This window comes from Morus notabilis, unplaced genomic scaffold (genome assembly GCF_000414095.1).
Source record: "Morus notabilis unplaced genomic scaffold, ASM41409v2 Scaffold218, whole genome shotgun sequence".
NCBI lineage: Eukaryota > Viridiplantae > Streptophyta > Magnoliopsida > Rosales > Moraceae > Morus > Morus notabilis.
In genome coordinates, this window is record NW_010358631.1 from 9,657 (window position 1) to 25,903 (window position 16,247).

The window sequence follows — 16,247 nt, forward strand, 5'->3', positions numbered from 1 at the left end:
TTTATGCTCTATTACTCATTGTAATCTTATGTCAAAATATTTGTGTCCTATTAGGTTTCTTAATCATAGAAAACGGTGTGATATCTTCCATATTTAAAAAATAAGAAAATAATGCTAAGCTTAAAAGTTGCATTATTTGTTTTAGTGCAAATCCTAATATTTGACTCTCACTTATATGCCTTGCGTGACGCTATGTTTTTATTAATTAGAAGTACAAAACTATCAAAGGTTTACAAGAAAAAAGTGTCCAGCGACTGAAAATTTTTAGGCCCTCAAAATTATGTATAAGCACATGATTTCATATAAAAAGTAATATATCTAACATTAAAGAATAAGGTCTCGTTCGTTTTGCTAATTTAAATTATAACTTAATTTTTAATTAAAGTGTTTTCATTCACAAAATTTTAAATTTAATTTTTTATTATAATGTTTTTTTTATATGAACTTATTTTTTACTCAAATTTTCAACTCGATCAAGTAACTTAACTTCTTTAAGTTATGAAGAAACCACTAGAATTAAAAGGCCAAGGAAACTTCCAAAGTGGTCTATTGTACCGAGTAAATTCTACCGCCTCTTTTTCTTGGCAAGATTAATGTTCATTGCTTCCCAACCGAACTCCATCCAAGCTGAAGCAGATATATTTGTCACTTTGCAGGAAGAATTAGGTTTCTTATTAGCAGTCAATTTTCCAAGCCGGCAAGCTTCAGCAATGGCACACTTGAATTCATGAGAATTGCATGGGGGACTATTACTTCTAGATTTCTAATAACTACATGTGTATATATTTTTTTTTATTTTTAACTGTTTCTTGAGCTTTATTTTTTCTCTATCAACTTCTTTGGTTAATAACTTGAGTTACTTTGCTAGTTTGCTTTAATTTCTAATAAATAAGAAGCTAAGCTTTCAAACGCGGTTTCTTCAATCGACATATTTGGCAGTGTGTGTGGTAAATTGGACGTAAGCATTTGGAAAATTGCTACAAAAACCCCACACCAATGTTGTTTTTTGCGTCGGAACTTCCAATCCAATTCCTTTCACTTAAGAAAGATAACAAAAACGAGAAACTAAAAGACGATTACTATCCCTTTCAAGTTTTTTAGTCTGTTAAGGTTTATAAAACGTAGCTCGGAAATTCCAGAATATATTTTACGATATTAAAGGCAAACGTACAAAAAAAAAAAAAAAGAATAAGATAGAAGAAAAACCAAAACAATCAAACGAATTGGATCATCATTGAGTCAATAGAGAAGCATGGACGTTGAATTTTGAAGACACCTACGTGATTTGACTCTTGAAAAAGTACTTGATCCCATATACATTGGGTTCACACATAAATTCGAAAAAATCTTTACGACTAGTGTCTTTGGTGGATTTTCCACGAGCTACATTATTAATAGAACCAACACATTTGGATAACGTAATGCATGATGATGCATGAATCACTCCTGTTCCACTAAAGAAATAGACATCAGAGAGTTGTACTTTTCAAAAATATCAAGTATCCTTGGTAACTTTTTGCCAAATCAGAGAGTTTTTCCTTTTGCCACGATGCTGGAGTGGTGCAAGAAGCACGCTGACGGGACGGCGACGAGCAACGAGCTCAACGCTTGGGACGCCGAGCTCGTGAAGGACATGGACCAAGCCTGTCTCCACCGTCTCTTGATGGGGGCAGATTATCTCAACGGGACTCAGTTGGTGGAACTCATGATCAGAAGGTGGCTGACATGATAAAGCGAAACAAGGCTGAGCAGATTCGTGAAATCTATCGAATTAAGAATGATTTTACGCCTGAGCAAGAGGAAGAGATCCGCAGGAAGAATGCTTGGGCCTTTTATTAGATTATTAATTTTTGTTTCAAGATTTCCAGATATTATTCGTCATATTTGTTATAACTAGCTAGCCGATCCATGAACAATAGATACATAAGTTCGTAATTTTTTTCCTCTTGTTTAGTTGTATAATTGTTATTCTTATTTATTTTCTGTTGAGATAAATATAATTTGCCCCCGAGATTATCTGATTTCAAGTTCTACATACAATGTTTAGTAAGTTTTTAATTATGGTATCAGCTTTTACTTTTAATCATACCCAAACGAATTAAAAATTCGTATAATTGATTAACTTAAATTTTAAAGATTGAATTATCAATTATAGGTGTGGTCTATTGTCTATTTAAAGAACGAAAATAGGAAAAGACATAAATAGATTATATAAAGTACAAAATAATCAAAACGAATATTACAAAGCTTGAACTAGTAGTCATAATTTTAGTTTGACTCATGGTCTCGAAATGAAATCCTAGCTGGACGAGGTGAAATATATAATTCTTTGTAATTAATCATGATTCGTTTAGGGCAGCAATATTCTTATTTACTCAAAAACAAAATAATAGAAAAAAATACACATACGAGGAAAGATTGCTATAAAACTCCACTTCAACATTTTAGGAATCTATTGGTTAATTAAAATCAATCAATTTTACCTAGGGAGTATGAAGTATATAGCACTTTTAGAGAAAGTAATTAAAGTAAATTGTAGGTTTTAAAAATAATTGAAGTGCTGGAGAATGTGGCAGAAATTTAAAGTTTCCTCAGACTAGCGGGATGCTATCGGCGTTTCATAAAGGACTTCTCGAGCATTGCGGCACCGATGACTCAGTTGACCAGGAAAGAAGTCAGATTCGAATGGGACGCAAGGTGTGAACATGCCTTTCAAAAATTGAAGGCAAGACTGACCAGTGCACCAATTCTGATTATCCCCGATAGTGAAGAGACATATGAGGTATATTCTGACGCCTTGGGGAGTGGACTTAGCTGTGTTTTGATGCAAGGTGAACGCGTTGTAGCCTATGCATCTCGCCAATTGAAGCCACATGAACGAAATTACCCCACTCATGATTTGGAGTTAGCAGCGGTAATATTTACTTTGAAGATATGGAGATGTTATCTCTATGGAGTCAGATTCCAGGTTTTTTCTGACCATAAGAGTCTGAAGTACTTGTTTACTCAAAAAGATATGAACCTCAGACAGAGGAGATGGGTGGAGTACATGGAAGATTATGACTTCACGTTACAGTATCATCTAGGAAAAGCTAATGTGGTAGTGATGCCCTTAGTAGGAAGACTACAGGAACTATGACATCATTAGCTTTGGAGGAATGGAAAAGAACTAAAGTGGTAAGGGAATATGAACTTTAGTACCACAAGGATTATAACCATGCAATGGTATATAATATGATTTCCGCACCGGCCCTTGTGCAACAAGTTAAGCAAAATCAATGGTAGGATCTGCATCCCCAAGGAATTTGGATTCGGATCCAGAATGGAGAGCAACTCGAGGATTGGAGAATCCGAGAGGATTGAGCATTCTACTTTCACAACCGCCTAGCCGTTCCTAAGGTGGATGAGAACAAGAAGGTGATTCTACATGAGGCCCATAAATCGAGGTACATTATTCATCCGGGGAGCACCAAGATGTACCAGCACCTGAAGAGGCAGTACTGGTGGAGAGGTATGATGAAAGACATTCGTGAGTACGTCTCAGAATGTGTAACTTGTCTCTAGATTAAGGCTGAACATCAGAAGCTAGCAGGAGAGCTACAGTCCTTACCTGTTCCGGGATGGAAATAGGAGCACACCACGATGGATTTTCTTATGGGACTACCGAGAACTGAGCACAAGCATGATGCCATCTGGGTGGTGGTGGACAAGTTGACGAAATCTGCGCATTTCATACCGTTTCGTGCGACGTATTCTCAGAAGATTCTGGCAGAATTGCACCTGGAGCATGTCGTGAGACTTCACGGAGTGCCATTGTCTATCACGTCCGACTGTGACACTCGCTTTAATGCAAGGTATTGGAAAAGTTTCCATGAAGCCATAGGAACAGAGCTGAATTTCAACACAGCATTTCATCCTTAGACTAATGGGCAATCTAAAAGAGTTATTCAGATTCTGGAGGATATGCTTCGTGCTTGTATTCTGGATTTTGGTGGGAACTAAAAGAAATACATGCACCTTGCTGAGTTTGCGTACAATAACAGCTATCAGGCAAGTATTGGTATGGCACCGTTTGAAGCTCTCTATGGTCGTCCTTGTAGGTCACCTGTGTGTTGGCTAAAACCAGAGGATCGACTTACTACTGGACCAGAAGTGATTCAAGATAGCAGTGAGAAGATAGCTGTGATTCGGGAACGACTGTTAACAGCTCAAAGTCGACAAAAGAGCTATGCTGGCAGAAAGCGTAGACCTTTGGAATTCCAGGAAGGCGACTTCATTTTGTTGAAGGTTTCACCACGTAAGGGAGTTGTTCATTTTGGTGTAAAATGAAAACTTGCACCAAGGTATATTGGACCATTCCCAATCGTGCAATGAGTCGGTGTTGTGGGGTATCATCTTGCCCTGCCGCTTGAGTTATCTCATGTACATGACGTGTTTCATGTCTCCATGCTTCAAAAATGTCAACCTGATCCGGAAGCTGTAGTGCAATGGTATGACGTTCCGATATAGCATGACGTGACATACGAGGAGGCACCGGTTCAGATTCTTGACCGGAAGATGAAGAGTCTGCGTCATCGTGAGATCCCATTAGTGAAGGTACTATGGCAGTACCATGGAGTTGAGGAAGCGACATGAGAGCTTGAAACGACGATGCATGAGCGTTATCCGCATCTGTTTGCATTCTGAGGTAAGTCCTAATTTTGAGGATGAAATTCCTTAACGGGGGGTGGAGTTGTAACACCCTGAAGAATTAAATGTGATTAATTAAGGTAATTGAGATTTATTAGTGTGCCTGGTCTGAATTAATTAATTGGTTATTAATTAATAAATGTTTCTAACGTGTAAAGTTGAGTAATTCCAAGGTATTTAAATATTCTCAACATTTATATTTTTACCCAGAAATGTGTATGGGGACATTTCTGGACTGTTATTTCAAATGTTTGCCGCTTGTCTTTTCTTTTCTTTTCTTTTTCCTTTTTCCTTTCCTTTTCTTTTCTTTTCTTTTCTTTTCTTTCCTTCTTTTCCCTTTTCCTTCCTGAGCACACTCTCTCTCATTCTCACTCTCACTCTCTCGTTCTCTCACTCACTCTCTCTCCTGTTTTTGTCCCAAATCAACCGGATCTTGAACCAAGAAAAGATTTGAAGAAGTTTTCAATGTCAAGAGAAAGATTTGAGGTAAGATCTCTGAAAAACCTCTTGAATCTCATATTTTAGATATTAGAAAACCCATTTTGGTTCAAAACAGATTTTGATGGATTTTGACTAAAAACATATTAGAAATTGGCGATCTCGGGTTCTTTGGACTTGATTTAGTACCTAGAACCCGGATTCAAGTGTTGTCCCTTGAGATAAATTGATTTGGGACTGGATTTGTAGGTTTTTGAACTGATTTTGTGAGTTTTCTCGACTGGTGTTCTTCACCGGTCGACCTGTGCGGTTGACCGGATTGCATTGGCCTTACCGGTCGACCTGTTCGGTCGACCGGATTGCACACCACCGGTCGACCGATGGTGTTGCACTGCTCTGTCCCCGGTCGACCGGTGTACACTGGGTTTGACCATGTTTGGCCTGAAAATGTTGTTTTGACCTCTGTTTTCGAGGAGCACCCAAATTAGCTTCATTTGGGGACCTAGAATGAATGGATTAGGATCTTTAATCCATGTTTTAAGATTGAAAACCCTTAGAATGATGATTTGAAACATGAAATGGTTTGTGGAACCGGTAATTGAATTATGGCACACTAATAGGAAATCAAATGATATAATTGAGACTGAATTGCTTTAGGAATGAGAATTAAATCCTAACATGTTGTCTTGTATTAGTGTTAGCTGAGGACTCGGATAGAGTGGCTTGAGGAAGTGAAAGATGCACCGCTAGCCACAGGTTTGATATTACGAGGTAGGATTTCTTACCCTTTTTCTTTGTGAGCCTGATTTTCAAAAGAGTTTTGGCCTTGCAAATGTTTTAAAGAAAGGGGCTTATTTGCGAAAGAAAATTATTTAAAACCCATGGCTTGTGTAGTTCATGGTACCCATGGCTTGTTGTAGTACATGGGACCATGGCTTGTTGTAGTTCATGGGACTCATGGCTTGTTGTAGTTCATGAGATCATAACGAACGATTTCATAAAGTTTAATGAATGATTTCTTAAGATAAGAGATCTTGTGAATCAGTAAACCGGCTGATGGCCAAGATAGGATGTGGAGAGTGCATCCTTGGGGGCAGAACCCGAAACCTGGCCCGGGGGTGATATGGCTTATGCACATAGTAGTGTAAGTAATTTATCCTAGTATAAATTACTTGCTGATGCCTGTAATACGGATATTTTCATATATGTTTCCTTTTAGAAAAATGATGTTAGGTTCTGGCTGTTGTGCTGGAACTGAATGTCTTATTTTATTTACTTATTCATTTATTTATTTACTCGCTTATTTATTTATCCATTTATTTATAAAGTTATTTCAAATTATATCCTACTGGGCCTTTCGCTCACGTTTTATTTGTTTTATAAATGTTAACCCCTCTCAGGCGATTCTAAGAGTGGTGCAGAGTAGCTAGATTATTTGCTACCGTTCGATCAAGTGAGGATTGTGTTCATCCTCTTGGATATATGTAAGAATTTGTAAACTCTGATATTTGGATTTCTAGACTGTGGTTTATGTCTGTAATTTTTTATTTACATGTCATGTATGTACGATAATGAAGATCCTGTGGACAGATCATGAGTTTAGTATAGTGTGAGAGGCTTGAGTTTTTAGTCTCTCCCTTGCAATTTATTTTAATTAAGTGTGGGGCTCGTTGAAAATTTCTTTTATTATCATGCCTTTAACCCCTAATCGAGCTCCACGTCACCGACCCCTGCCCCGGGGCGTGACAGATAAGCGATAAAGTAAAGTGTGAAAAATAAAGAGAAATGCTTCAATTTTATAATGGTTCACCCGTAATCAGAGGGCTATGTCCACTATAGTGTTTGGTTTTGCACTATGTATAGAGAAAATAATACAAAAAACTTGATAAAAGCTTGAGAGAGACAATAATAGAGGACAAAGAGATAGTTGGGCGGCTCTAGAGCGTGCTTCAGAGATAATGCATGACTCGACCCGCAACCTTCTGAAACTATCAACCCCCTCGCTTATGCACCATTTGTTGCAGTTGATTTACTCTATTTGTTGTTGTTGGTTTAAGTTGATCTTGAGTCTGAAAGGTCTTCTAACTTGTCGCTGAGTCCTTCTAAAAGGTCTTTTTGACTTATGGTCCTCAAGTCTAGACTAAATCACAGACCCAACGCCATAATTATTTTAAAAGAAAAGGAGTGTAGAAATAGGAAGAAAAATAATAGGGGAAAAGGGGCAGAAAAAGGAACGAAGTAAAATGGCCACAAATTTCAAACAATTGGCAAATCATTTAATCGTTTTGCAGTGAAATGAGTGCAAATGACAAAGATAGGAAGACAAATTAGCAACATAGGGAGGACATCTCAGGATATCAATAAATGAAACAAAAAAATCAGAAATTACCCATCTGCAGCATAAAATCAGAGAAGAAAAGCTCCAGGCATGCAGAGAAACATCCTGCGGGAGGGGAAAAAAACAAAAGGAGATGCAAAAAATAAATAAATAAATAAATAACCGAACAGAATTAAGGGAAAAACATGTGATGCAACAAAATCATAAGCGAGGAAGGAAGATTAAACATATGTAAATCAAGAACAGAAAGAAAATCAAAGATAGTTACAAATCATAACCAATGTCTGCCGAGATGAGAGAGAAAAAATGGAAGGAAGAAAAAGTCCATAACAATGCCTCAAATGTTCAACCCAAATGAGACAAAAATGAGCAAAAAATATCAGCAAATACAACATTCCAAGGGAGATGAATCAACGGGAAACAATTTGAGTTCAAACGGCCCCTTTTGTAAACTAAAAAAAAAAAAGAACCAAGAGCTAAAAAGATACAAATCCAAAGATATTAAAAGAAATCAGGGAAACCTGCATGAAGAAGAGAAGCAAAATGAAATATAAGTAGTCAGAAATTAAAGGAGCAAAAGAAATAGAAACCCAAAAAGAAGAGAAAACAAAAGCCCCAACTTTCAGACAAAAGCAGACCCAAGAACAAATCAGGCAAAAGTACATAAAATCCCTAAATTTCTCTAGCCAAACAACACCAATAAAGAAGAACATTAAGAGCAGAACGGGGAAAACCGCAGGATTCGCAAGAAGAGGAAAGCGCTAAAGAGAACCAGAGAGAAAGAAAAAAACGAAACAAAGAAACGAAGAGGCGCAAATAGAAACAAAAGTAAAAAAGCAAAACCATGAGCAAAAAAAAAAACCAACAAAGGGCAAAATAACGAAAAAAAAAAGTCAATAACAGGCAAAAAGACCAAAAACCCCCACCCAGAACGAGAGGAATGGTTTGGAAAAGAGCAAAAACGCCCGCGCACTGTACAAACTACAGTGAAATGGGTGTGGATGAACAATGGTTCTTCGCTCCCTTTTAGTATATAGGAGTCGAATTTCCGTAAGTTGTTGCGGAATATAATGTTGTATCACATAAAAGATTTGCTATTATTATAAACATAGTTACAAATATATACACATACAAAAGATTTGCTATTTTACAAACATAGTTACAAATATATACACATATAGTATTATAGGTCAAAATATATTTATATGTACATATAAACATATATACACTACAATATAGTAATGCCTATCAAATCCATTATGCTATCTTTTTTAATTGTAAGATAGAAATGCTAAGAAATCATAATAGGTCAATATAATATATAAATAGGTTGACAAAGTTTTTATATAGATAGTGTATAATAGAAGATCTAAAAATATTTATATTATCTTTTCTTTGGGCACTTTGTAAAAAGTTCTTTTGATTTTGATTCAGAGCTGAAATTAGGAAATATTATTTAAATGTGTATTTAGAACAATTTAAAATATTTTTCATAATTCCACAATGTCTGGGCTAATCACAATAGGTCAATATAATATATAAATAGGTTGAAGTGTATACCTTTTCTTTGGGCGGTTTGCAGAAAGTTCTTTTGATTTTGATTCAGAGCTGAAATTAAGAAATATTATTTAGATATGTATTTAGAAGGATTTAGAATATTTTTCTTAAAAAAAATTAAAGAGATAGACAAAAAAGGCAACTCAGGAAGGATGTTTTAAGCAAACATAAAGGCCAAATCGGTAAATACACATTTATGAGGTTAAAAGAGGAAGTTCATAGTTCATAACAATGTATAGTGAACAATAACACCAAAAAAATCTCTTTTAGAATATTTAGAAAAAGAACAAATAAATAAGTAAAAACTTAAGGACAAAATGATGAATTTGAACTACTAAAGGATAGAGGGCATGGAATATAAAACAGAGACGAAATTTTGGGAACTGATTAGTAAAAATGTATAAAAAGTCTTTGAAAAATAATGACCTGAAAGCGAAGAAATAACATATTCAGTAAGAAAAAACAGTAAAACCTCATGATTAAAAAAGTTAAAAGATAAAAGCATAAAACCAAAATAACTCGAGCAACATAAAAAACAACCAAGTCTCTATTAATAGTCATATGATACATGCTCATAATAGAAGACACATGCATCATCATCACCAAGAAATAGTAAAATCCTTTAAAAAAGGTAGACACTTTAGGACGGAAAAAATATTATATATGTATATATATAGACGTAACATATAGTTAAATAACAATAATAAATATAACATAAGCACTAAACGACCACAGAAAAAGGAAATTGAAACCGCATAAAAAAAAGAGGGTTAGGAAAAAATATAAATATTAGTAAGTGACTAAATGAATAAATAAATTCATGTAACATATCAAGAAAACATTATAAAGCAATATTTTAAAACAACTAAGAAACACATATAATAAGTAAAACTATAACACCTTTCACAAAGAAGTACACCGAACAGAATAGATGTAACAGAAGACCAAATATTATAAATGAAAAAAAAAAAACCAAAATATCTAAGAGGCAGTAGAAATACTATGAAAAGTGTAATAGGAATAATACTTTTAAACCGGAAGAAAATAGAAAAGACTAAGAAGGATAGAATATAACATATGAAGAAGAAATATAAAATGAAGACCAATGTATATACATAAAGTAACTGAAATCTTGATGGAAGACCGACACAAAAACATACAAAGAAATATCTATGAAAGTCGTGATTATATATTATGGCAAGTGTCATTAAGCATGGAACAAACCGCAAAATAGAACCAATAAACAACCAACAATAAGATATTAGATTTATATTAAACAGAACTAAAAGAGATGAAATGTACGTGTCATAGTATAATAGTCACAAATCTCGCTCAATCTCCAATATAAACCCCTGCAAAAAAATATCAATTAGAGTGATAAATATATTATGGCAGATGTCATGAGGCATGAGTGTCACTGTAAAAAAAAAATCAATAAACTACTGACAGTAAGATAATAGATATATATTATGCAAAACAGAAGAAAATGAAATATACATGTCAAACTAAAACACTAATACCAATACTAACACAAAATAAACCGCTTTCATTTATACATTAGAGAATTGTAGAAAGAAAATACCGGCACAAAAAGAGTAATAAATCAGCAATAAATAATAAAGGAAAAAATATTACATAAAATAGAAAAAAAATTACAAACGAAAATTCTAAAAAAAATTAAAGAAAAATCCCAAAGAAAAAAATCCTTTTAAAAAAATGTAGAAAAAAACCTAAATGATGGAAAAAAAATAAGAAGATATGAAAAATGAAGAGAGAACGAAAAAGCATAACCAAAAAGAAACAATATCTCTACAAAAGAGAATAGAAACAAAATTAGTACAGAAAGAAAAAATTACGTGCTTAGACGGAAAAAAAAAAAAAGGGAAAACATTTGAAAAACAAAAGAACATAACATCATAACCAAGAAATAACGAAATTAGTACATAAGATAAAAAATCATTAGAACTGAAGAAAACGTAAAAAGAAAAACATAATCCGACAACAAAATGATGAAAGGAAAAAGAACTTATTAAAACCATATTTGGAGAGAAAAAATAATGCAAAAGCGTAGAAAATAATATATGCAAAAGGAAGAACGAAATCAGTGCGAAAAATATCAAAACAACAGTATAAAAAAAACCCAAAACAAAAAAAAAATCAAACAGAAGAAGTAGTTAAAATATAAATAGGATAAAAAAATGAAATAAATAAGAAAAAAAAATCATACCATCAAAGAAAGAACGAAATCAGTACGAAAAAGAGCATACCGACATTATAAAAAAAAAAAAAAAAACCCCCCCAAAAAAAAAAAAAAAAAAAAAAAAACAACATACATAAAAAAGCACTGAAAATAGAAATAGGATAAAAAAAAGGACGAAATAAGTAGGAAAAAAATGAAATCAGCAAAGTCCAAAAAAAAAAGCCCAAAAAGAAAAAAAAAAAAAACAGAAAGAAGTAGTGAAAAAAGAAATCAAATCCAAAAAAAAAGTCAAAATGAGTACACAGAAAAAACCACACAGGCAAAATCGCAAAAAAAAAAAAAAAAAAAAAAAAAAAAAAAAAAAAAAAAACAAAAGGAAAAAAAAACAGAGAGAAGAAGCATTGATAAAAGAAATCAGATCAGAAAAAAAAAATTAGCCTAATAACAAATAAAAGAGAAAAAAAATTTCTAACGGAAGAAAACTTTAAGAGGAGAAGGAAATAATGGGAACTGTAGGCGATGGAGCAAAATGATAGAAGAAAAAGAGGAAACGACTTTCTAACAGAAGAAAGCTTTCAGAGGAGAAGGAAATAATGGGCCTGTTTGTTTCTGTTTCTATTTTCATTTTTCATGTTTTTTGAAGTAAAAAATTGAAAATGGGTGTTAAAAATGCGTTTGGTGCAAGTTTTTTTAAAAAACAAAAATAAAAACGTTTTTGTCTTTTTGTGGAAATCAGAAAACGAAAAAAACATGTTTTCTCCATTTTTGTTTTCTTTTCCTTTTCTCTCCCGTTTTCTGCTTCAGCCTCCCCCGTCTGAGTTTTTTTTTTTTTTTTTTTGCTTCAGCCATTCTTCAGCCATTCTTCAGCCCAGATTCTTCAGCCTTCTTGCCAGCCGAGCTCCTCCGTTCTTCTCGCCGGAATCGTTTTCTCCGGTTTCCTTCTCGCCAGACTTGCGCCGTTGGGGCTCCTCCGGTGTCCTCCGTTCTTCCCGTTCTCGTCTCGGCCTCTTCTCACCAAGCTATGGCTCTTCTCACCCAGTTATTAGTTTTCTGATTTGGTTTCCTTCCCGCCTAAGTTGGTTGAGTTAGCTGATTTTGGGGTTTTGTTTAGATGATTTGGTTGTTTTTTTTATGGGTTTTTTTTATAATGATTTTGACTTGATATACTCAACGAAATAGGTTGATTTCCGTTTGATTTGGTTAGTATTTTGTCTAATTTTTTGATTATCTGAGTTGCTGAATTTTTTTCCCTTTTTTTTTCCTGAGAGCCTCCCATTGGGGCTGAATCAGCCCCTAATAGGGGCTGATAATCAGCACCAATGGGGGCTGATTATCAGCCCCAATGGGGGCCGAATCAGCCCCTGGGAGGCCCCCGTTGGGGCTGAATCATCCCCTGGGGGCCTCCCATTAGGGCTGACCTGGGAGGCCCTAATGGGGGCAGATTATCAGCCCTGATGGGGGCTAATAATCAGCCCCCATGAGCCCCAATGGGGGGGCTAATAATCAGCCCCCATCAGCCCCAATGGGGGCTGATTATCAGTCCTGATGGGGGCTGATAATCAGCCCCTATCAGCCCCAATGGGAGCTAATTTTAGCCCTGATGGGGGCTGATAATCAGCCCCTATGAGCCCCAATGGAGGCTAATTATCATCCCCCACGAGCCCCAATGGGGGCTGATTATCAACTCCCATAGGGGGATGATAATCAACCCCCATCCCCAACGGGGGCTGATTTCAGTCCTGATGGGGGCTGATAATCAGCCCCCATGAGCCCCAATGGGGGCTGATGTCAGCCCTGACGGGGGTTGATTTTAGCCCCCATCAGCCCCAATGGGGGCTGATTATCAGCCTCCATCAGCCCCAATGGGGGCTGATTATAAGCCCTGATGGGGGCTGATAATCAGCCCCCATCAACCCCATTGAGGGCTGATTATCAGCCCGAATGGAGGCTAAAATTCAGCTCCAATGGCGGCTGATAATCAGCCCTGATGGGGGCTGATAATCAGCCCTCATGAGCCCCAATGGGGGCTGATTTCAGCCCTGATGGGGGCTAATTTTAGCCCCCATCAGCCCCAATGGGGGCTGATTTCAACCCTGATGGGGGCTGATAATCATCCCCTATGAGCCCCAATAGGGCTGCTTATCAGCTCCCATGGGGGCTGATAATCAGCCCCTATCAGCCCCAATTGGGGCTGATTTCAGCCCTGATGGGGGCAGATAATCAGCCCCCATGAACCCCAATGGGGGCTGATAATCAGCCCCCATGAGCTCCAATGGGGGCTGATTTCAGCCCTGATGGGCGCTGATAATCATCCCCCATGAGCCCCAATGGGGGCTAATTTCAGCCCCCATCAGCCCCAACGGGGGCTGATTATAAGCCCTGATGTAATCAGCCCCCATCAGCCCTAATGGGGGCAGATTATAAGCTCATCAGCCCTAATGGGGGCAGATTATAAGCCTTGATGGGGGCTGATAATCAGCCCCCATCAGCCCCATTAGGGGCTGATTATCAGCCCTGATGGGGGCTCAAAATCAGCCCCCATCAGCCCCAATGGGGGCTGATTATAAGCTTGATGGGGGCTGATAATCAGCCCCCATCAGTCCCATTAGGGGCTGATTATCAGCCCTGATGGGGGCTCAAAATCAGCCCCCATCAGCCCCAATAGGGGCTGATTATAAGCCCTGATGGGGGCTGATAATCAGCCCCCATCAACCCAATTTGGGGCTGATTATCAGCCCTAATGGGGGCTAAAAATCAGCCCCAATGGGGGCTGATAATCAGCCCTGATGGGGGCTAAAAATCAGCCCTCATCAGCCCCAATAGGGGTTGATTATAAGCCATAATGGGGGCTGATAATCAGCCCCAATCAGCCCCATTAGGGGCTGATTATCAGCCCTGATGGGGGCTGAAAATCAGCCCCCATCAGCCCCAATGGGGGCTGATAATCAGCACCCTTCAGCCTCAATGAGGGCTGATTATAAGCCCTGATGGGGCTAATAATCATCCCTCATCAACCCCATTGGGGGCTGATTATCAGTCCCCATTGGGGCTGATTATCAGCCCCCAATGGGGTTTAGTTGGGGGCTGATTATCAGCCCTGATGGGGGCTGATAAATCAGCCCCCATCAACCCCAATGGGGGCTGAAAATGAGCCCCAATGGGGGTTGAAAATCAGCCCCCATCAGCCCCAATAGGGGCTGATTATCTACCCTGATGGGGGCTGAAATTCAGCCCCCATCAGCCCCAATTGGGGCTGATTATCAGCCCCCATCAGACCCTGCGTGTGTGTGTGTCTGTGTGTGTGTATATACTTTACAAATTGACATTTATTTTAATGATGAAAGTGTTATTTTAGATGTGTGATGAGGACGATAATACGAATGGCCGTCCGCAATTGAGGATTTTTATGTGGAACTGATATACGAAGAGTCAAAGACTGGGATGCAAACAGCCACTCTGGACAAAAAAAAATGTGGATGAAAATTACTAATGAAATAACACTTAAGTTTGGTAAGCATTTCACATCAGACCAGCTTAAAGCAAATTGGAATAAGCTTAGGCGTAGCACGAGGGAGTTTAAGGCATTAATTGAAACGACAGGGTTTGTTTGGGATTCTGAGGCTAACATTGTCACAGCTGAAAAGGAAGTATGGGATTCATATGTGGCGGTAAGTTTTGAGCATTAACATCTTATGTTATATGAAAGAGTTGAATTTGTGTTTGGATTGCACATGAGTATTTACTCTTGTTTTCTTTATAATGTCAGAAGCATCCCGAGGCTAAGAAATTCAAGAAAGGGGGTTTATAAAACTTTGCCCAACTTTCACAGATTTTTTTTTGGGACTATTGCTACTAGACAGGGATCAATGAATGCACATACTACCGTTAATGTTTTGAATGCGGCGAAAAGGGCAGCCACACAACCAGAAGAGGTGGATGAGGGTACAGGGGACTCGGATGAAGTCCGGGGTACAGAAGACAATAGAAACAGACGATCTCAGGGTCCTACTACTCGATCCAAGAAGGACAAGAACAACAGTGTAGTTGACGCGGCTATAGAGGCTTTGGCAAAGAGTGCTACCCTACGTAGTTAGACATCTGTTCAAAAGGTTGATTTGTTTCAGCAATATTTAGCTGATAGGCAAGCCCGTACTATGGCATTAGCCGAGGCTCAGAAAGAGGATCCAACTACAAGTATTGAAACCTGTATGGATTTGCTGAATGAGTATGGGGAGTATTTAGACGACAATGTGTATACTAAGGTAGCGCACCAGTTGGCGGTTGACATTTCCCTTAGGAGGATGTTTGTGAAAATGCCCGCTTGTCGTCATCTTTCATGGATTCAAAGCATGTAGTTTAAATGATTATTGTGTTGTTTTCTTTATTTGTTTCCTCTCGGACATATGTTTTTTTTCTAAGTATTGTTGAGCATATACGACAGATTTTCCTCTTGGACTTGTGTTTGTTAGACTTTGTTATTTTTTTTTAGTCGGATTGAATTACATTGGAGTTCTTCGTTTGATTAGTTAATGTTATATGGATGTTTGATTAGTTCTAGTCTTGGTTCATTTTTTAGGTTAATATAGATTCAGATAGTGAGAATGATGCCAGAGCTGTTGACTTTCTCCAGTCATCAGATGATGATGAACAACCACAACATTATATCCAATTATTGATGTCGATTAGAAACATATGAACTAGGCAACCTCGTCGTAATTCTGCATTAACAGGACGAGAATATGTTTTAGAACAATTACATGGACATCCCGAAAATTTGTTTGAAATGTGTCGTATGCATCGAGACACGTTCGAAGCAATTGTTCAGTTAATTCGAGGCCGCAATCTACTGCCCTCTTCAAGTATTTCAGCAGAAGAATCTATAATGATGTTCTTAAGAATGGTTGCTCACTCAGATCGCAATAGAGAGATATATGATAGATTTTGTCATTCTGGAGAGACAGTACACCGGCATTTTGATAATATGCTTACCGCATTGTCTGCATTAGCACCTCAAGTTATAAAACT